Consider the following 22,218-nt stretch of genomic DNA (forward strand, 5'->3'; position numbering starts at 1 on the left):
CTAAATTAGCAGAAAAAAACAGGGCTTCACGTTACAGGAGGAATGACAAAGATTGTGAGGATGCTTGTGTGGCTTATCAAAGCAGACGTGTCTGGTCAGCTCGACCAACCATCTCTCTACACTCGGCAGCAAGTGGCCTGGACACTTTCAACACAGCCCACAAACGTGTCAGAGACAGGGAGGAAGTACCCCAAGAACATGAGGAGGAACTGTGGCTCCAGACAGATGACAATTTCCAAACCAGAAATGGTAGGTACGTTTTAGTCTTTATACAGGTATACAGGGTTTAGTCTTTACTAAAACTGGACTTCCCTGGTGGCTCAGACGGTAAAGCGTCTGCCTACAATGCAGGAGACCTGGGTTCATTCCTTAAGTGGGGAAGATCTCCTGGAGAAGGAAATGGCAACCCACTCCAGTATTCTTGCCTGGAAAATCCCATGGACGGAGGAGACTGGTAGGCTACAGTCCATGGGGCTGCAAAGAGTCGGACACGACTAAGCAACTTTACTCACTTCAAAACTTCAAAAGAAGGTTTCCATGTGACATCTGGAAAGATGATGAAGAGAGACTGGGGATCAGAAGGAACACTAGAATTTAACCAGTAGAGAAGAGGGGTGACATTCTTATAAGAGGGGAGAAGTCTTCATTATGAAAAAATGAAACTGTATGAGGTGTTCATGCAACCCTAGCTGTTCAATTTTTTTTTTCTTCAAACCATAGAGCAGGCAGACCTCAGAGGTGTTTTGGGTTTGGTTCCAGATCATTGCAATATAGTGAAAATCATAATAAAGCGAGTCACACAGATTTTTTGGTTTCCCAGTTATATTTACACTATATCATAATCTATTAAGGGTTCAATAACATTATATATAAAAGTAATGTACATACTTTAACTCAAAAATACTTTATTGCTAAGGAAACAACCCCATTTACTATCACAATAAAAAGAATAAAATACCTGGGCATAAATGTACGAAAGGAGGCAAAAGACCTATACTCAGAAAATTACAAAATACTGATGAAAAAATCAGAGATGACACTGACAGATGGAGAAATATATCATATTCTTAGATGGGAAGACTCAATATTGTGAAAATAACTCTACTACCCAAAGCAATAATGTACACATTCAATGCAATCCCTATCAAATGGCATTTTTCACAGAATTAGAACAAAAAATTTTACAATTTTTATGGAAACACAAAACACCCTGAAAAGTCAAAGCAATCTTGAGAAAGAAAAATGGACCTGAAAGAATAAGTCTTCCTAACTTCAGGCTACACTACAAAGCTAAGTAATCAAGACAGTATGGATAGGACAGAAAGTCTAAGGATAAACCCACGCATCTACGGTCACCTAATCTATGAAAAAGGAGGCAAGACCACACAATGAAGAAAAAACATTGTGGCACTGGGAAAACTGGACAGTTACATGTAAAAGCGTGAAATTAGAACACTACTTAACACCAGACATAAAAATAAACTCGAAATGGATTAAAGACCTAAACGTCAGGCTATAAAACTCTTAGAGGAAAACACAGAAAAAACACTCTTTGACACAAATCACAGCAAGATATTTTTTGATCCATCTCCTAGAGTAATGAAACAAAAACAAAAATAAACAAACGGGACCTAATTAAACTTAAATGTTTCTGCAAAGCAAAGGAGGCCACGAACAAGACAAAGAGACAACAGTAACGGCAGGATTAAACATTTGCAAATGAAGCAGAGGACAAAGCATTAGTCTCCAAACATACGAACAGCTAGCACAGTGTAGTATCATAAAATTGGGTGGAAGACCTAAACAGACACTTCCCTAGAGAAGCTATACAGATGGCCAAGAGGCGCTTAAAAAGATGCTCAACATCACTACCTGTTAAGAGAAATGCAAATCAAAACTACAATGAGGTATCACACACATCACACCAATCAGAATGGACATCATCAAAAAACCTATAAACAATAAATGATGGAGAAGGTGTAGAGAAAAGGGAATCATCTCGCACTGTTGGTGGGAATGTAAATTTATACAGCCACTATGGAGAACAGTGTGGTGACTTCTTAAAAAACTAAAAATAGAACTACCATATGAGCCAGCAATCCCACTACTGGGCATATATCCTGAGAAAACCATAATACGAAAAAACACACGTACCCCAGTGTTCACTGTGGCACTCTTTACAATAGCTAGAACATGTTGACAAATGAATGAATAAATAAGTTGTAGTTCATATATACAATGGAATATTATGGAGCCACAAAAAGGAACAAAATAGGGTCACTTACAGAGACATGGAAGGACCAAGAGATCGTCACACAGAGTTAAGTCATAGAGAAAAACAAATATTGTATGTTAATGCATGTATGTGGAATCTAGAAAAACTGTACAGATGAACCTAATTTCAGGGCAGGTATAGAGACACAGATGGCAGGTATAGACCCACAGGCCGAGAATGGACATGTAGGTGGACATGAGGTGGGAGAGGAGGAAGGGACGAATTGGGAGGTTTGGACTGATGTACATACACTGCTGTGTGTCAAATAGATAGCTAGAGGGAAGCTGCTGTATATCCCAGGGAGCTCAGCCCAGTGCTCTGTAATGATCTAGAAGAGTAGGGGCAGGGGGTGGGATAGAGGCTCAAGAGGGAGAGGATATATGTATACTTATGGTGGATTCACTTGGTTGTACAGCAGAAGCTAACACAAGATTGTAAAGCAATTAGACTACAATTTTTAAAAAAGTACTTAATTGCTAAAAAAAAATGCTGACAATCATCTGAACCTTCAGGCAGTGGTAACCTTTTCAGAATAATAGCATTAAAGATCACTAATCACAGATCATCAAAACAAATATGATAATAAAAAAGTTCGGAGTATTGCAATCATACCAGAAGTGACACAGAGTAAGCATATGCTGTTGGAAAAATGGCATTAAAAGACTCGTTTGATGCAGGGCTGCCACAAACCTTCAATTTGTTGAAAAAAAAAAAAAAGGCATAGTCTCCAAAGTGGATAGAGCAAAGCACTGCAACAAGCATTAAATTTGGGTTTCTGATACCAGGCTTTAAGATTTCTGAGGTGAAACAGCTATAATGCCGCGGGAGCAGGGAGGAAAGGTGATTTGGAATTACACACCTCTGGAGTTCTGAATGTCATTCTCAAGGGCGTTGAGTGATAAACCTTAAGGACAGGGAAGTGGGTACCTTATCATCTGGAGACAGCAGCTGAGAGCTCTGAAATACCCCTCACTCCTCTTTACACCTTGGTATCCAAAATGTTAGTTATGGTGCAGCAACTGTGGAGCCCTTCAGAGGAGATCCAGAGGAAGTGGTCAGTGAATAGGCTCAAGATGTAACCTGGGCCTGGGCACCACAGACACAGGGAAATGGGCTGGGGAGGGGCTGCCCGAGCAGTCGGAACAGGGAGGGCCGAGACTGCAGGAAGTTGGGGGCACAGACTAAGGGATACTTTATTTGTTACAGAACAGGTTAAGGCCGCTGCCAGCAGCATCTATTAGTATTTAAATATCATACGTGAGGAAAGTGAGCCCCAAAGATACTGTTCAGGTCAACAACAAGCAAGGGGGTGAAGAATAAGGCTGGTCATAGTATGAAGAGGGGCAGTCAGTCCTCTGAGTGCTGACCACTGGCTCTGTCCTAACTGGACTGAAACAGTGGGGGAGATGAGAGGGCAGGGCTGTGTCTGCTTCATACCTGCATGCCCAATATTCAGTTAACACTCAGCAGCCGGAGAGAAACCTGCTGAATGAATGAGCTAGTCCACAGGCCACCGTCTCCATCACTGATGATACCTCATGGTGTGCTGGCATGTTTTCTTAACCCAATGTTACTGTAAACTGTTCAGAAACAATACTATTCACAGCCAGCAGACAGCTGCAGCCAATAGGAAGAGACTTCCTGATGTGCAAATTCACCCTTCAATACTTGCTGGGGAGACAAATCCCCATCACCACCAAGCTCTTCTAGAAAGAAGCCATAAGTGAATTCTGATCAACACAGCCAGCACTGCTATGAAATAGAACCAAGAGTTGCCAAACCTCGAAGACACAGGTGGGAAACTCCCACTTACTACCAAGAAAATTAAAGGGAAAGAACTTATAGACTGAATCATTGGGTTAGATGTTCAGTAAGTCATGGTACATTCTTTAATCACCCTGGGGTGGGCACTGGTGTTTGAAAGCTCTTCAGACCATTTCAGTTGAGACCCATCGAGCTGAGGGCTCCTTGAGGGGAGGAGTGGTTTCTGGCAGGAGCACAGTTGCCTGACCTTGGACTGCCTTCCACTTGGCTCCACTGAAGAGGCTGATATGCGTGCTCCCAGCTGCTGGATGTTACGTGGGCCCAGGATCTAAACAAGGTTGCCAGGGTGAGCATATATATATTTTAATTATGAGGATATAGGCAATAGTTATTATTTTATTTTCATGATGCTCTGCTGTCAATCTAGCCTTTGTTGTTCTTATCACTGTTTTGTGACTTTTTCTTTCTTAACACCTTAACAGTGTAAGGGCTTCAAACATGCAAAAAGCAATACATTCAACCCTACAGGATGACTTCTAAGGCTCTATAAAACCTATAGAGTTTTTATTGAATCATAAGTAAAAGAAAATACAAATTTGAGTTTTAAAATACTGTTTTCCCTATTCCCTGTGAAATCTATTCAACTGAATCTCCCAGAAATTCTTCCCTTATCAGCTTAAGAGTGAATGAAGCCCCAGGATCACCCTGTGTTTACCACTGACTTTCCTGTTTAGCTGGAGGTGGCTCTAAGTTTCCAAGGTGACAGATTCCTTCTCCCAGCATTTCCAAGCAAATGCACTCTCAGGGTCTGGAGAGACCCTGCCCTCAGTCCCGCAGGCCTGGGCACCAGAAGTTACACAAAAATTACAGGATCAAGGAGTGTCCTCAGGGAAATGACCATCTTTTTCGTCCACATTTGCAAGACATTCCTGGTGATTCATGGTAAAGAATCCTCCTGCAATGCAGGAGAACCGGCTTCAATCCCTGGTTCAGGAAAATCCCCTGGAGAAGGGAATGACTACCCTCTCCAGTATTCTTGCCTGGAGAATTCCGTGGACAGAGGAGGCTGGTGGGCTACAGTTCATAGGGTCACAAAAGGTTGAGCACAAGTTAGCAATTAAGCACACATACACATTGAGGAAAGAGGAGTGAAAAAACTACTGATGGAGCTCAGAGCTCCACCTCCAAGTTCCCAAAAAGCCTTCAGAGCAACTTCCCAAGTCTGGATGTCTTAATTCAAGTTAGAGTCATGAATTTGCATTACTGTGAGTCATGGTTTTGAATGATCCAGAATGCCTCTGCTAAATTGCTGGGGCCTTTCTAACATTTCAAAGATAATGACTCTGAAATCTGTTGAAATCTAATATTTCAAAGATAATGACTTTGAAATCTGCTAGAAAGCAGTGTCTGTCTAGAGCCCATGAACGTGGTGCTGAGCAATGATGATCGTCAGAAGCAGTGTAAAGCACCACATGTTTACTCCTTTCACCCTCTTCCAAAACTGACCTGAGCCAGCAGCATGCATGCAAAGTCTTAGAGTACCTAGCATAAGGGAGAGATGAAGTTAGAAGGAAAACTGCTAGAATGCTCTAGAGTAGATTCCTCTTCCTATTTTCATTATGATCGCTTAGTAGAAAACCATGACCTAGATGTTAGTCTCTAACTTAAGGAGTCTTCAAGCACTGCTCTATCAACTGCCCCCAAATTAGATGCTTGCAAACTTCTCTCTGACTGGACCTCCTAATGTGGCAGGTCAGCTTGCCCTGTATGATCACCTGGACAGTAGCAGGGTCAGTTCCACGAAGCCCCTTTGCTGTGCTCAGGATGATCTTTAGGCAAACATCCCAGAATTGGCACTGTCACAAAGCTGCAGCCTCTCCTGACTGACCACGAGAGGTCAAGTGCTCTCTCTCCCAAAGTTGGGCAGCTGGATGCTGGGTTAGGACAATTCACTCTCCTCACCAGTCAATGGAAACTCATTTCTAAGATTAACTTCCAAATGAAAAATGTTATTGCCAGATGTCTTAAAGACAAACTTTCCTTTGTCGTGGGGAAAACAAACAAGCCTTTGTGATGCTCCGCATCTGGACAATAGCTCCATTTTTTAGGTGTGTGTGCCTCTCACGCTGGCTGTACTGTAAGTTCTAGGTGAATGCACTTCCTGTCCTGCGCATGGTTTTCCCATCATCTGCGATATAGCTCATGTCTTACAAGGACAACTGCTCCGTGTCTGTTAGCACCTATCTCCCTTGGCTACTTTCTGGGCCATCAGGAACAGCCACAATGTGACCAGAAGGACCAACACCACCCTCAGGAATGGACTAGACTCAAAACATTGAGCCTTAAATGACACTGCCTAAGAGAAACTCAGGTGAGTCTTTGGATAACAGATATGAAAACTCTCCCATACTTACAAGAAAAAACTTTAAAAACAAAACCCCAATCTCTAGAGAAAGTTTCCATCAAAATTAGAATAGATTTAAATGCAGTTTCTCTCTCAAAAAATCACTTTTTCATTATTGCTTGTGTACAGATATGGGTAGAAATTACTGCTTCCAGAAGAGACAGCTGTGTGATCCCATGAGAGGCCAAGGAAGAGCAGTGCAGAGGAGCTCTACAATCAGGGTGAGACACGCTCTGTTCTGTTTATCATTAACTAGGACTAAAGCCTGGAAATGAGCAGTAGGAAAAGAATATGGATTTGGTTACTATAGACATTTGTGGGATTTATTACTCACTGTAAACTACCATTTTGGGTTATAAATTGGTCAAGCTAGAGATTCCAAAACTAAGTGGAGTAAAAAATGACCAACACCAACACAAAGGCAACTTCATTTTAAAAGCCTGGAAACATGATCTTGATAATTTCAAATACAGAAAACAGAACTAAAAGGGTAGAAGGCAGATCTGCTCTCACAGGACACGACCACCAGAAGTGACCTGAAAGGCTGCCCAGTGTGTGGAGCGGACAGGCGCTCATGCTGCAGGGGACCACTGAGACCACTAGCTCATCCTCTTTTTCCTACATGCTGCTTGAGGAAGTTAAAACAACATAAATGAAATAATTTTTCAAAGTCCCATTTAAGTCTGGATTTTTAAAAAATTAAAATTAGAAAAGTGAAAATACAGGGCAAGTTAGAATGATGGAACACATATAAGTAACCAATTAAGTAAACTTTGTCCATTACAGTTTTTCACATAGGTGTTCAGGCTGAATTCAATCCTCTAACTGGCCATTTGTAGAAACCCTAGCAATAGAAACCATCCAGTCCTAACCTCTAATCCAATCTCTACACTGACAGCTCTTTTAGCAACATGATCAAGCCACATTTATTATCTGCAAACTGCTGGAGATTCACTATCAGCTCACCCTGTCTAGAGGCTGATGCCAGGGTAGGCAGCTGTATTAGTAATTAGCCTGGCACATGAATGACGTCACCTGCTCGTCACTGAACATTTGCTAGGACAGTCTGTTGTGAACTGGTGAACAAGGTTTATAAACTTGATTATATTAACATATCCCACATGATACAAAATTTGAACACTTTCTTCAAAAGCAATTATACAATAATAAGTATAGAAAAAGCAGTTCTAGGGAATGAAAAACAGGATTGTTCATGTGCTACAATTGTGGGGGTGGGTGAACTGTGAGAGTGCTGGGTTCTAGGGCTGCTTGGATTTGCAAGTACCCCTAAAGGGTAGCAAGGACTCTGGAGCTTTCATGTGGCATATTTCACTGCGGGGCTGCATGTGAGGCTGGGGCTGAAGCTACTGATGCAGAACTTACCGCAGCAATTAAGGTGACTGTTCCACGACAGGGAGCCATGTGATCTCAGCCTCGAGGGCATTCCCTGACCTCCTCAAATAAATCCACAGAACTCAGCATTTAATTGAATTGTTAGGCTGAGTGCAAAATGAAGCAAGGGACAGTTTACAATATTTCACCCACAATATTGTGTTACAGGCCATTCTGTCCCCAGCACAGCAGAGGTCACAGGCAGCTTAGTCATGAAGGGTGTGTACTGCATGTATTGTTCTGCCAAACGTCACTCGTATGTGGACACCAAGTAAGGACTGGGTCTGGCCACGTGAGTGCAGCTCTTCAGAAGGCTGAGGGGCCTTGTATGAGGCAAGCTCTGCTCTTGTTCAAGTAATCCTCGGGGACTCCTGCCCAGGGCCAGATTTAGAACACAGTAGAGACTCTTCTGACCAACAGCTTGAGCCTTTCTTGAATTTCCATTCTCCTTGGGATGACAGGAAACTTGAAGTTTTAGGGATGCATAATGAAGGATGGAGAGGTGAAGTGACATCACTTCTTGGTGTGACATGACTGGGTTCACAAAAGGATAGATGGTGAAATGATCTTGATGGTTTGGGGCTCTGCACATGTATTACAACTGCTGAGTATGATGGAAATTTTTTAAAAATTTGATCAAAAAATCCATGGAAAGGTCTTTCCTTTCCAACTCTTCTGGAAAACCCCTTCCTGTGCGCAGAGAAAATCTGAGTCAACATGTTCACTGCAGCCCACACTTTTCTGGCTGACAAATCCAAAACCATTCAAATGCCCATCAGCAGCAGCAGGCCACCCCCGGATGAGGAACAATTACACAGCCATCCATATTATTGCAATTTGGAAAGCTCTCAGGTAAAGTGAAGCTAAAAAAAAGGAGCAAGAGGCAGAAGAGTTTGCATTATATAAACTCATTGTATAAAACTATAAACAAAAACTATTTTTATTCATGCATATTTTTGCATGTAAAATACAGAGAACAAATTCTGGGAGGCACCTCCCAAACTGGCTGGTGGAAGTGGGATCTGAGAGGTTGGTTCCCTACACTGTCTGACTTTCTGCTATCACTGAACTTTTTACAAAGATGAAGCATTTTTGTGTCAAGTAATTAAAATACTGCCAAACAAATAAATAAATGAAGACAGATAAGCATAGGGAAGGAGCAGAAGAAGAAGGATGGGGGAGTGCAGGATGTCTTCACATTCAAAGGGACGGGAGTGAGACATACATTTCAATTTAATCAGCAGAGGCTTTTCATTCCAGAAAGAAAACAGTGTCAGCATTAAAAAAAAAAAAGAAAAAAAAAGCAAATGGGGCTGATAAGAGGGTTGCGTCCCCATTAGCAGAATAATGGAGGCTTTCATCAGGGCTGAGAGGGAGGGTGATGGCTGCTGCTAATCACAGGGGTGGGTGCCTGTGAGGGCGCCCAGGTGGCACGTGTAATTTGTATTGTAATGAACTATTACCTTAATAAAGTCATGTGCCAGGCATTTAATTTGCAGTGCAGATGCCCAGCAGTGGCAGTTGACTTTTAAATTACTTTGAAATTACCCCCGTGTAATCTGAATAACCAGAAGTGTGGCTTGGGCTCCATTCAGGGAGAGTGGAAACGCTCAGGGCAAAGTGGTTAAATATCCTTGAAGGCACCCGTGTTCTGGCTCATGAAGACATCCTAGGAACATTTCTAGCATCTGTCTTGCAGTTTTACAGAATGGATTTCTGGCTCATCCACGATGTCCTGTGTGCCAAGGGGGCCTGACAGAGCAGGGCAGGAGGGCGAGGTGAGTGCAGAGTCTGAAAACAGGTTTTCTTCTCCTGGAGGTAGCCATCCTGTTTCCGTCTTGGTACCTCAGGCTTTGTGGGGCTGTCACCCCGACGGGAGAGGAATGGGCACCGGGCAGGTGTGCCAAGGATGTGGAGAGAGGGCATTTTCCTCCCTCTTTTATGCTGGGATCTAAGGAAGGAGATCACTGTTCCCATCTATCACCTCCTCCCGGGGCCCCTCTCAGGCAGCTCCGGACACACACACGCTGCGTTCCTGCCTTCCTGCCGTGGGCTCCCTCCTGCGGCCTGTGACACACAGAGGGAGGGGCGCGGGAGGGAGGGGCCGCTGCACACCAGGTACTGGAACGCTCTCCACTCACCTGCGCAGGTTCCTGTAAGCCCTGACTCAAGGCCAGGCCTGCCCGGAACCTGCGGGAGAGCTCGGCCCGCGGGGCGGGGCCCGGCTGGGGTGCGGCTGTTCACGCACGCATGACGCTGAGAGGGCGATTCAACTCATCACCGCAGCGCCGACAGCAGCTAAGTAAAGGCTGCAGTCTGAATCTTCCCTCAAAGTCTCTTCCTGTCATTAATGCTCCTAATAAGGTTAAAATAAATAAATTTATATTAAAAGAAATAGCAAATCTTTGGTGCCAATAAAGCACATTTTGCCACACATTTGAAATATTTTACACACTTTAGGCGCAAACCATCTTTCCTAAAAGCACGTGCTCTGCCTTTTTTGGGGGTTCAGAAAACAAGACTTAGAATGTGAGTGTTCTGGAGGCCCACCCTCCCATAATCTCAGTTACAGCCTAGTAATACCCATTTTTAATAAGTACCACAGCTCAGGGTGATCAACTCTCTAAGCAATGAAGGGTGAAGGGATTATGAGCACAATGTTCAGATCACAGACTGAAAAAAAATTAACTGAGAAACTTCTTAAAAGAACACGACATAGTGTTAGCCTGAAGTGTGGTGCTGGGCAGCAAGGCAGCTCTGCGGATCCGCGTCTGGAGGGAAACTCACCACGTCCGAGTGCTGCTTGCGGTCAGTGGAAATAGCACACTCATGGTGGCGGGGGAAATATTTTCCCTTGTTTCAAGTGGGCAGTGGAAGTAGTGAAAGCCTAAGTAAACTCTGGCCATTAGATAATAGGCCATTATAACTCTGGACGACTTCCTGAATGGCTCAAAAAAATGAGTTCTCATTTCCTGCCTGGAGAAAAGAGAAATATTAGGACAGCACTGTGTACACAGAATGCGAGCCTGCAGCAGGGCCACAGTGAGGGGAGGCAGAGGGGACACAGTAGCGGGAGACGGGTTGATTCTCAACTTAGAAGGGGGAGCAGAAAGAAAAGAAACACTCTGTTGTTCTGTGGGCCATCAAGCCCCAGATCACAGTCTTCTGCTCAGCCTGCAGCGGCCACGGCCCAGGGGACAGGGAGCAGCGGCCCGTGTACCTCGGGGGCCAGCACTGGGGCTGCCAGCCACACGGCCGTCCAGTGGGCCAGGCAGGTGCCTGAGGTTAACTAAGCAGAGACGAGAGAAGAAGTGAAAGCACTACAGAGAAAAGTCACTCCGCAGCTCATATGAAACCAGAAAACTCTGCTATAGTTGGTTTTGTTCCAAGATGTTGCCAGGAAAGGACTGGCTCACAGAGAAGCCGCAGCTTCACTTTTTCCCATGCTCTGGTGATACGTCTTTCCAGTGCTCTTGCTTCCTCCAAGGGAGCCAAATAATTGCACTTTTTTGGATTACCACAGTCTGTTTTTTTTTTTTTTTTTCAATCTTAACCTGTAATTACTGATTTTAAGACATTAAGGACATTCTGGGTTGGAAGCCCTGGCTCTGTACTGACCAGTGAGCCAGAGCAAATTATTCAGTCTCTGAGCTTCACTTTCCTCACTAAAGCAGGAAAACTGTGCGGCAATACAGACATTTGTTGTTTAGTTGCTAAGTAGTGTCTGACTCTTCTCGACCCTGTGGACTATAGCCTGCCAGGCTCCTGTTCACGGAACTTCCCAGACTAGAATACTGCAGTGGGTTGCCATTTCCTCCTCCATGGGATCTTCCCAAACCCAAGGATCGAACCTGTGTCTCCTGCATTGAAGGCAGATTCTTTACCACTGAGCCATCAGGGAAACCCATTACAGACATTAGATAATTCATAATAATTACTTAGCAAAGGGCCTTGTACCTGGTAAACAGCAGCTACAGTAATACTATCAATACTGGTTTTAAGTGACTTGTGAGCCTCACAAGGAGTTATCAGTGGAAGAGGGTCACCTTCCTGAGGGGCGGGGGGGAAGTCCCCACTTAGACCTGTAGTTGGCACAGACCAGACTCACAGAAGCACATTCAGAGGACGAAACACAGAGCCAGATGTGCATGAGCTCGGCCACTGCACCTGCACCTGTTAACTGGGGCGCCTGTGACCATCAAGGATGCCCTGGGTAAGGAACGGGCACTGTGCCAGGAGACAGGGACCCTGAGTGTCAGTTCCTCCCTCTGCCTGACACTTAGCAGATCATGTTTAGCAGAATTTCACATCACTGATATTATGGTATGGCTAAATGAACATTCTAAATGCTCAAGAATTCTTGTCCAGTTAGTTCAAAAGTAATCTTCAGAAAGTAGAAGCATTTATGAAGCACCAACTCTATCATTTATTCTGTATGTTACTCTATTAGGTTTTCAGACTCCTTTAGAGACAGAATCACCTCCACTTTTATGGGAAAGAAAATGGCTCAGTGAGACAGAGCAGACATCTATGGGTGACTTCGGATCTGAAACCAGCGCCCACTTGACCCACAGCATTCTGATCTACCAGACTATCCCGGGGAAAAGCAGATACAAGCAGAAGACTTAAAGAAGATGGAAATGATACTGAGTTTTTGCCATATTAAAGGAATTTTCTGAAATGTAGTTGGAAAGGGGCAACTGAATGTCAATTCTAATACCTCAGGTAAGACACTTGAGGCAACTTTTCAAGTTGGTACATATTCTTTATATGATTAAATACAAAATAATGGTATGGATGTGTTTTATTCTAGGCAGCTGACTGTTGTCCAGTTGGGCACCAGACACTTCTGAATGCTCCTGATTTTCTGGTGCCAGTTGACCCTTTGAGGGTCTAGAGAAATAAGGGGAGGAAACACTCCTTGGATTGGAGCACACCCTTCAGTAGATCAGTCCCATGGAAATGTGCCTTTGCCATGGTTCTTCCTCCATTTACTGAGTACCCACAATATGTGTGCTTGCTGCAGACTAAGACCAGGGCTGTGCTCCTCTGGGATTCAGATAAGCACTGAACTGGAGCTAGGAAAGAACGTGGCAGGCAAGTGCTGGGGCCAGGATACATGTTTCAGGATGGCACATCATGCCTCTCTGAAGGCCAAAAGCCAAATTCCTCTTCTCAACGATAGCCCTTCACATATTTGAAGACAGCTACTATATCCTCCCTTAGTATTTTCCCAAATAAGCATCCCCAGGCCATCTCCATCTGTCCCTGTGACTCTCCTAAGTGCCTTCTCCACCTTTTGGCCTGTTTCAGTTTGCATACACCCCTCCCAAGTAGACCCCTGGAGCACAGCACGTCCAATCAACACAAGCTCACCCAGCTTCATAGCCCTGCTCGTTTCTTCACGCAGCTTGATCCAAATGCACGATGGGTACCATGCCTTTGCTTAGGTTTTATGTCAGAAGCAAAGGGATCTTGCAGATGTCATTAAGGTCCCAGATTAAAAGGGAGACTATCTGTGTGGGCCTGATTTGATCAGGTAACAGCTCTAAACAAATGTCTCTCCTGGCAGAGACACTTTGGCTGTGAAGACGCAAACAGTCCTGCTGTGAATGTCAGGCAGCTGCTAGTGGCCAAGGGCCTCAGTTCTACAACCTCTAGGAAGTGGATTTTGCCATCAACCTGGATGAGAATGGAGGAGGGCTGGGAGCTCCAGATAAGAACCCAGCTGGATCATAGCACTGTGGGTCCCTGAGAACCTGGGCACCAAACGAGGTGACGAAGCATGTATGTTATCTGAAGCCACAGCACTGGTAGTGACTTGTTGCAACAGCCCAGTTGGCTCTTAATTCTTTATGGCAAGCTAAGCCTCATGTTCATGGGCGCATCTGTTAAGTCAGGTTTCCTTCACCCTGTATCTTTGCAGCTGGCTCTGCCTTGACCTTGCTGTTAATGAATTCCCTAGGTCTGTTCCATTCATTGTGGTGCACATTTTAGGATTCTAATCTCACCAACCTGTATATTCAAATTCCTCCTCCTTTATTGTATTTAAAAACCCTGGTTACTTACTGAACCTGGATGATCATTCCCAGCATGTCACCTACTGGACTCATGTAAGTAATATACACAGACAGTGGACTTTATTCCACCAAACACTTCCAGAATGCTTACCCAGTGGCTTGTCTGCATATACTTCACATTTTAATTTTTATTGAAATGTAGTTGATTTACAACACTTTGTTAGTTTCAGCTATAGAGAAGAGTGATTTGGTCATATATATGTGTGTGTGTGTGTGTGTGTGTGTATACCTATATTCTTTTTAAAAAATTAGTTTCCACTATAGTTGACTACAAGTTACTGAATATAGTTCCCTGTGCTATGCAGTAAATCCTTGTTGTTTATCTATTTTACGTGTAGTAATGTACATCTGTTAATTCCATACTCCCAATTTATCCCTCCCCTCTCTTCCCCTTTGGTAACTATAGCTTTGTTTTCTTTGTCTGTGTTTCTGTTTTATAAGTAAGTTCATTTGTATTATTTTTAAGATTCCACATATAGGTGATATCATATGATACTTTCTTTGTATGCCTGACTTACTTCACTCAATATAACAATCTCTGGGTCTATCCATGTTGCTGCAAATGGCACTATTTCACTGCTTTTGTAGCTAATATTCCACTGTATATATGTACCATATCTTCCTTATCCATTCACCTATTGATGGACATTAAGGTTGTTTCCAAGTCTTGAATATTGTAAATAGTGCTGCTACGAACACTGGGGTGCATGTATCTTTTCCAATTAGTTTTTGTCTTTTTTGGATATTTGCCCAGGAGTAGGATTGCTGGATCATATAGTAACTCTATTTTTAGTTTTAAGGGCACCTCCATTCTGTTTTCCAGAGGGACTGCGCCAACTTATATTCCCACCAGCAGTGCAGGAGGGTTCTCTCTTCTCCACACCCTCTCCAGTTTTTATTATTTGTAGACTTTTTGATGATGGCATTCTGGCCAGTGTGAGGTGATACTTCACTGTGGTTTTGATTTGCATTTCTCTAGTAATTAGTGATATTGGGCATGTTTTCATGTGCCTGTTGGTTGTCACTGTGAATTGTCTTCTTTGGAAAAATGGCTATTTATGTCTTTTTCCCATTTCTTGATGGGGTTGTTTGCTTTTTGTTTTTGAGTTGTATGAACTGTTTTCATAGTTTGAAAATTAAGTCCTTGCCAGCCACATCATTAGCAATTATTTTTCTCCCATTATGAAGGTTGTCTCTTTTTTTGTTTATGGTTTCTTCTGCTGTGCAAAAGCTAATGAGTCTGCATTAGGTCCCATTTGTTTATGTTTGCTTTTATTTCTATTGCCTTGGGAGACCAACCTAAGAAAACTTGCTATGACTTAGTTAAGAGAATGTTTTATCTATGTTCTCTTCTAGGAGTTTTATGGTGACATGCCTTATATATTAAGTCTTTAAGCCACTTTGAGTTTATTTTTGTGTATGGTGTGTTCTAACTTCATTGATTTATATGCAGCTGTCCAGCTTCCCAGAAACACATGCTGAAGAGACTGTCTTTTCTCCATTGTACAGTCTTGCCTCCTTTGTCAAAAACTAATTGACCATAGGTGTGCAGGTTTATTTCTGGCTCTCTATTCTGTTCCATTGACCCATGTGTCTGTTTCTGTGCCAACAGCATACTGTTTTGATTACTGTAGCTTTGTAGTATTGTCTGAAGCCTGAGAGATTTATGCCTCCTGCTTTGTTCATTTTCCTCAGAACTTCTTTGGCAATTCTTGGTCTTTTGTTGTTCTATGTACATTTTAGGATTATTTATTCTACTACTGTGAAAAGTGCCATCAGTAATTGGATAGAGATCACATTAAATCTGTAGATTGCTTCAGGTAGTATGGTCATTTTAACAATATTAATTCTTTCAATCCAAGAGTATAGAGTATCTTTTCATTTCCTTGAATCATCTTTGATTTCCTTTCTTAATGTTTTGTAGTTCTCAACATATAAGTCTTTCACCTCCTTGGTTTACTCCTAGGTATTTTTGACATAGTTTTAAACAGGTTTGCTTTTTACTTTCTCTTCCTGATATTTCATTGCTAGTGTGAAGAAATCAAACAGGTTTCTGTATATTAACCTTGTATCCTACTACCTTGCTGAAATCATTTATCAGTTCTATTAATAATAGTTTTTGTGTGGCATCTTTACGGTTTTCTATATAGAGCATATAGAAACCTACGCATAATAACAATGGTGACTCTTTCTTTCTGTGGCCAGAAAGACCCTTTGGGCTGTCTCTGTACGGTCAAACCAAGCTGCCTCTCCAGGCCTGTCTGCTGAAGCCAGTCACTGCGCACACCCACAGGCACACAGCTTGGGCTGGGAAGCACAGTGATGTGGCCAGGCCTGTCTGCGCTGGCCTCTCTCGGCCTTGTGGGGCCACGTGCCAGCTTGCAAACTTTCCTCTCCAGCCTCTGAAGCTTCCTGTCTGTCCAGGCTGACCTCCTGGCCAGTGAGAGAGGTTCCCAGGGTGAGGTAGCCTTTCATCTATCATAGCTCCTTCCCGGCATGCAGGTCCCCTCCCCACACCTCCTCTTCTCTTTCCCCTTCATCCTGCCCATTACATGGAGATCTTTCTTACAGCTCTGGTTGTATAAGATCTTCTGCAAGCTTTTGTAGGTGTCCTGTGAGAACTGCTCCATACGTAGATGTATTCTTGACGGATGTGTGGGAGGAGGTTAGCTCCACATCCCTCTACTATACCATCTTGATCTCCTCTTCACATATTCTTTAAAACACAAGTTTGATTAATGAATTGCAACTTCTGAGGGGCAAGAATGATTCCCTTTCCTCAGTCTCTGTTATCATCTGTAGACCCACCAGCGCCCTCCAGTCAGCCCTGCTGTAATTTAAAACTTGGGATATCTAAGGTGTCCCACCGCATCACTTTATTTGTTACACTGCAGATCGGTTTTCAAGCCCCTGGACATGACCTACTGCGGGTCATTCTCATACTGCATTCACCACAGACAGCTTTCAGCCAGGGCTCCAGACCACCAGTAAAGGTATCTGCCACAGTCCTTCTGGACTGTGGGGAGGGCTTGGTGGAGTGAGTCATTAAGAAAATCCAAAGGAAGCCCTTCACTGGAGTTCAAGGTTGACTAACCGTAGACTAAGGAAAGGGATACAGTGTTTTCCGTGCACTTCAGAGATCACATGCTTCAGGCTGCCTGCAATGCTGACACCGCAGTGGTTATGAACACTGAGATCAAGTCTCCAAGGGGAGCAGGTGGGTGACTGTGCGCAGTGAGTCGAGTTGTTCAACAAGAGATGTCCACGTCCTGATCTCTGGTATCTGTGATGTGACCTCATTTGGAAATGAGGTCTTTAAAGATGTAATCAAGTTAAAATCAGGTCATACCTGATTGGGGTCCTAATCTAATGACTGGTGGCAGAAAGGAGAAAATGAAATGGGGAATAATGTAATAATGTGTTTTTTATCCCTGTATGAAGTTCAAAGACTACCTTTCTACTTGCTGGAGTACCAAGAATGACCCAAGTTCCTGATGCTGTCACAGTTCTAATCCAGATTTTGCCACTTTGTAATTAGCTTTAACCAAGTTGAGTTTGAGGTTAATCACATGTCCACCAATGGCCTCAGTTTCCTGTTCTGTGCATGAGAAACATGCCACAGATGCTATTTTAAACTGCGGTCTCAATTCAGAAGTGTGCTAGGAAATCATCTTAGCGGATTAAGACCACCATAACAAAGAAGAAAAAGAAAAACACATTGATAGAAAGAAAAGAAAATGGACAGTATCAGAATAACATGATAAACACAGTATTATTTCATGAAACTTTATATATAGCTATGTGTAAATGTCATAATTTTTAAAATAGATTTCTCAGTTTGGTAATGTCTTAGAGCCATTAAACTAAATATTATCTTGAAACCTTTCCTGCGCCAATTTTTTATGAGTCTGATTGGCTTCAAACTCCCTTAGAGAATAAACGAGAAAACACTAACACTATGTTCTGAAGAGAGGAAAAGAACCTGAGGGGAAAGAAAAATTCACTACTTTAAAATGATTTCTTTGCCCATTCTCTTCCCAGCAATACCAAGGAGTTGTGCAGAAACAGTCACTGCTATCCTAGGTTAGGGGGTAACTTGGTGACTGCCTGCTCGCGAAGGGGAGGCTTGGCAGGGACCGAGCGGCTGCTGCCACCTCTGTACGGTGGCCAAGGGCAGGTGCACTCAGTGCCGCAGCTCAAGTTCACCTGCACCTCAGCTGGGACCTGGCCTTTGTTGGGAGTCTGCAACACACAGCAAAGAAGAAAGCAGATCCAGGCTAAACACATCTGCTTCATACCAGCGGCAGGAATGGCCAAGAGGAGGATGCACGTCCCCTGTGAGTGCTGCGTTCTCCTCCTGCTCCTTGCCATGGATGAGGAAGAGGACTGTCCACCAAGTCCAACTTCTGGGGTATATGTCCCAGTCCTAAACTACGTCCAAAGATAATGTTCCCTCTGCTGCCAAAAGTCCATAACTGATAAACCACTCTGTTAATCATTTCCCTATCTGCAAGGAGCCCTGCCAAAAGCATGTTTCAAAACATGTTCTGCTCAAATTAAATTGCTTTTGCTTTACATTAGGAAAAATTCCACCAGGAAAACTATTTGACATAAACACGGTAACCATGTACTTTGTAAGCATTTAAACTCTAGGACTGACCTTTCATGCTTTGCTGTGCACCTTTAGTGGGCATTTATCTAAGTGTCTAATGGTTGGCTGGGGGGTCTTGTCATTACCAGCACCCAACTTCCAAATAAATGACTGATGTCACCAGGTAGCCCCGAGGTCATAGTGCCACAGTGGGGAATGTCCCATATTGGTCTCCACCATGTCGATGTTGCAGTGACCAACATTTATTATCAAAACAAAAAGAAACAAGAATTCCCGATTATCACAGGTGTGTATTGTCTTAAAATAGGCTAGCATCTTTTCTACAGATGCTGCAGGAGCAACTGGACATCAGAGGCAAAAAAAAAAGAAAAAAAGAAAGAAAGAAAGGTGACCTAAAGATCACACAGTATATTAAAAATGGACCAAAGGTTTAAGTCTAAAATGCAGAACTATAAAACTTTTATAAGAAGAGAATGGAATTAGACATGACACCAAAAGCACAATCCATAAAAAGAAACTGATCACCTGTACTTCATAATGAGAAAGGTTTGCTCAGCAAAGACCCTGCTAAAGCTGGAGTTAATACTGCAAACCACATATCCGACAAAGGACCCACAAACATATGAAAAGCTCTCAAAACACACTAATATTTGCTTCTGGCAACAACCTATCAGTCAGGGCAGGAAAGAGTAAAGAACCCTTTAGTGCTGATCTGATTTTCTCTTCTCCCTTTTGAAACCAAAACTGAGCATCAGGACTTGGTACCTGGAGGAGGAGGGGAGTCTGTGCCTACATCACACTCTGTGCCACACAAGGACATGGGGCTACACACAGCAGCAGAGTTCCTGGACTGGTTCTCACCCCGCTTCTCTGTGGAGGATGCATAGGAGATGGAGTGGATGCTTTGGAACCCAGAGACCTCCTGCTGCCCAAGGGCTGCCCACACCTCTGTCCCTCTGCAGAGCCCACACCAGGGACCCATCATGGCTTCCAGGCTCTCGCCATCTCGGCCACGCTGCCAGTTACTTAATACGACAGGCTCAGCAACTGGAGCATCAGTGTGGTCTCCAAGCTGACCGGCACAGATAAACATACAGGTGGAAAGACATGTTACAGTTTGTAAGCACAGGTCTCCTCAGGGGGTTGAGACCAGACAGAAGAAGCTTATAGACTCTTTGTACACTCAGGTATTGTTTGGCTTAGTACAACCAGCATTTAGTCTAGGTCTTAGGGAAAGTCAAGCAAAAAAAAAGCAGTGTTTCTCCAGAAGCGTGGTTCCTCTGGAGACATGGGGGGCCTAAAGTATGGCTATGAGAAGGGCACTTTCTGGCCCTGTTGTGGTCTTTAGGGAAGCGATGGGTGTGTTGAGGGCAGACCCTCATCTGCCCTCCACCCCATCACAGTCCCACAGCTGTCATTCTGAACACCCCCCTCCCCAACCCCCGTCCCCCTGCCACAGGCAAGGGACACTCAGGAACTAGAAGCCCTCCACAGTTTCTAGAAAGCTGCAAGGAACACATGCAGCCTGTTCCTGACTGTTCTCCCACCCGGAGAGGACAGCCAGGCCTGCAGTGTACTTTACCCGGAGGAGTCAGCTAAGGTGCCCACCCACACCCTCCACACCCTCAGCACTGCCGGCTCACCGGCAGTCGCCTTTAACTGGTGAAACACAGCAATCCTCTGAAGCTTTGTGAGCCAAACCAAACAGATCAAAGGCATCAGAGCCTGCTCTGCAGCCCCAGCCCAGGGGACAATGTCCAGCTCTCTGTCACCACCTTAGTTTAAAAGAAAAGGTGAGGTGCACCCAGGAAAGCACCTCTCAGAGTCTTCTTCCCGTGAGTGTTTCACTAACCCAGCACCTAAGAGCCCCATGGCCTCACAGGAGGTCTCCTCTTCCAGGAGCCTGGATCCCTGCTCTGGTCTGCTTTCGGCTCTCTGCTGGACTTGGGTCGTTTAGTCTATGAGCTACCCAGCCTGGCTTCCCCTGGGCTGGCTCCGCTCGGGAGGCAACGTTTCTGTCACAATCACACATCATCAATCTAGATATTAAACTAGGAAGCGTGTACATGGGCACATGACACATACATGCTTTTCACTGTTAAAGAAAGAAAAGGAAGACAAAGATTTCCCTTCTGAGTAAATAGCAAGACTGAGATTAGAAAATTAAGCAATTAAATTGTATAACAGCTGATGTTGTACAAATATTTATTTACTATTTTAACCACACAGGAAAATAATTTCACAATCTTAATATGATCTTTTACACTGAAATTCCCCAAGGTTCTAAGCTAGGCACACTGATGCGTTATTAAGAACAGCACATTTAGCACAGAATATCGTCCATTTCCAGCTAGGTGTACAAAGAAGGAAGATTTGATCCAAATATCTTCTTTGGAATCTTTGAATCTAAGTAATTATAATTGATCTCACTAAGACACTGAAGGACTTATCAACTCCTCAATTACTACATAGGCATTTGTTCAAAAATTGTGCTGACATATTGGTACTGACGGATTTCTGTACAATTTTCATTCTGCCTTTATAGGTCCTGTGATGGCAGCGAACTCAGTTTTCAAGCACCAAAGCAGAGAAGGTTCCGATCTTTGGTTGCTTGTCAACTTCTCTCATTCTCTGTTTTGTTCATCATAAGTTTATTGACCATTTACATGGCAATGCCAGTGCTGGGGTGGCTGGCATTACAAAGATCTACAGGAAGTGAAGGGGTGATATTCAGGTAGGGGAGGGACAATGCATGCCCAAGTAACTTTTCTTCAAGAGTGAGCTGTATCCTTTACAAATGAAATAAAAAGGAGTAGAAACTATTTCCCTGCAAGGGAGACTTTTGGAAGAAGCAGGGATCACTGAGATGAGCTCTGAAAAACTGATACAGAAGATATAGGTGAATGTGTGTGCATGTGTGTGAGTGTGTGCATGGCTGTTTTGTCTTGTGTGTATAGGTGAACCAAACAATAGAAATAAAAAAGAATTATTCTCTTGACATTAACTATATTCCTAAATCCAGGCCACACAATATACTGAAAGTTTTGATCAGTATAGTATTTAATAAAATTCAAGTTGATGAAACATCACTATTAGAATGTCATAACAAAGAGCAGCAGTACCTTAAGTGAGATTTTTTAATGTCAAATGCCCCATTCATTTCCAGGTCGTAATGGATAACTGCTAGGCTGGACAAGGACAACTGCAGTAAACACACTTGATATTTCCAGTTTATCGAGATGACCGTGCGGTGAGCCCGCCTGTCTTTGTAAAGCACTGTGCTGTACAGCTTCACTGACACACACACACCACTGAAATCAGCCCCTCTGACTCAATGTTCTTCTTAGCTCAGCAAATTTTGATTGGAGAGTTGATTTGCACAGATTTTTGTGCAATCCTATTTACAAACCAACTGGAAAACAAAACAAAACAGTGCTCCAGTCCCGGAGTACATCGTGGAGCTTAGTGCTTGCCAGCAGTAGGCAGCTACAGCACACTTGTGATGGGCCTGAGTGCCTGCCTCACTTCCCTGCTGCCACTGGCTAATCTCCTGGGCATCCCGGTCAGGGGAGCCCTCACTTCAGGGAGCAGGCAACTTGCAAGCAAGTTCAAGAGGATGTATTCCCCAAATTTGGGTGGGGCACAGCTATATATCAGCTGTGATGTGACCAAAACTGGGGGAAAATTCAGG

The 22,218-nt window shown here is 43.6% G+C and overlaps 1 protein-coding gene and 1 long non-coding RNA gene across 3 annotated transcripts in view; one reads left to right on the top strand and one right to left on the bottom strand.

The window, feature by feature from the left end:
- The window catches only part of EGFR (epidermal growth factor receptor), a 212,706-nt gene that overhangs the window by 125,128 nt on the left and 65,360 nt on the right, over positions 1-22,218 (bottom strand). The gene's annotated exons all lie outside the window — the stretch shown is intronic.
- Positions 6,214-12,648, top strand: LOC106503403. Of its 2 annotated transcripts, none has more exons than XR_001297071.2 (3): positions 6,214-6,410; positions 6,573-6,664; positions 12,286-12,648. It is a non-coding gene; the product is annotated as an uncharacterized LOC106503403 (long non-coding RNA). The 2 variants fall into 2 exon arrangements; XR_001297070.2 differs by lacking the exon at positions 12,286-12,648 and adding an exon at positions 9,535-10,252.

The sequence above is a fragment of the Capra hircus genome, chromosome 22 (assembly GCF_001704415.2).
Source record: "Capra hircus breed San Clemente chromosome 22, ASM170441v1, whole genome shotgun sequence".
Lineage (NCBI taxonomy): Eukaryota > Metazoa > Chordata > Mammalia > Artiodactyla > Bovidae > Capra > Capra hircus.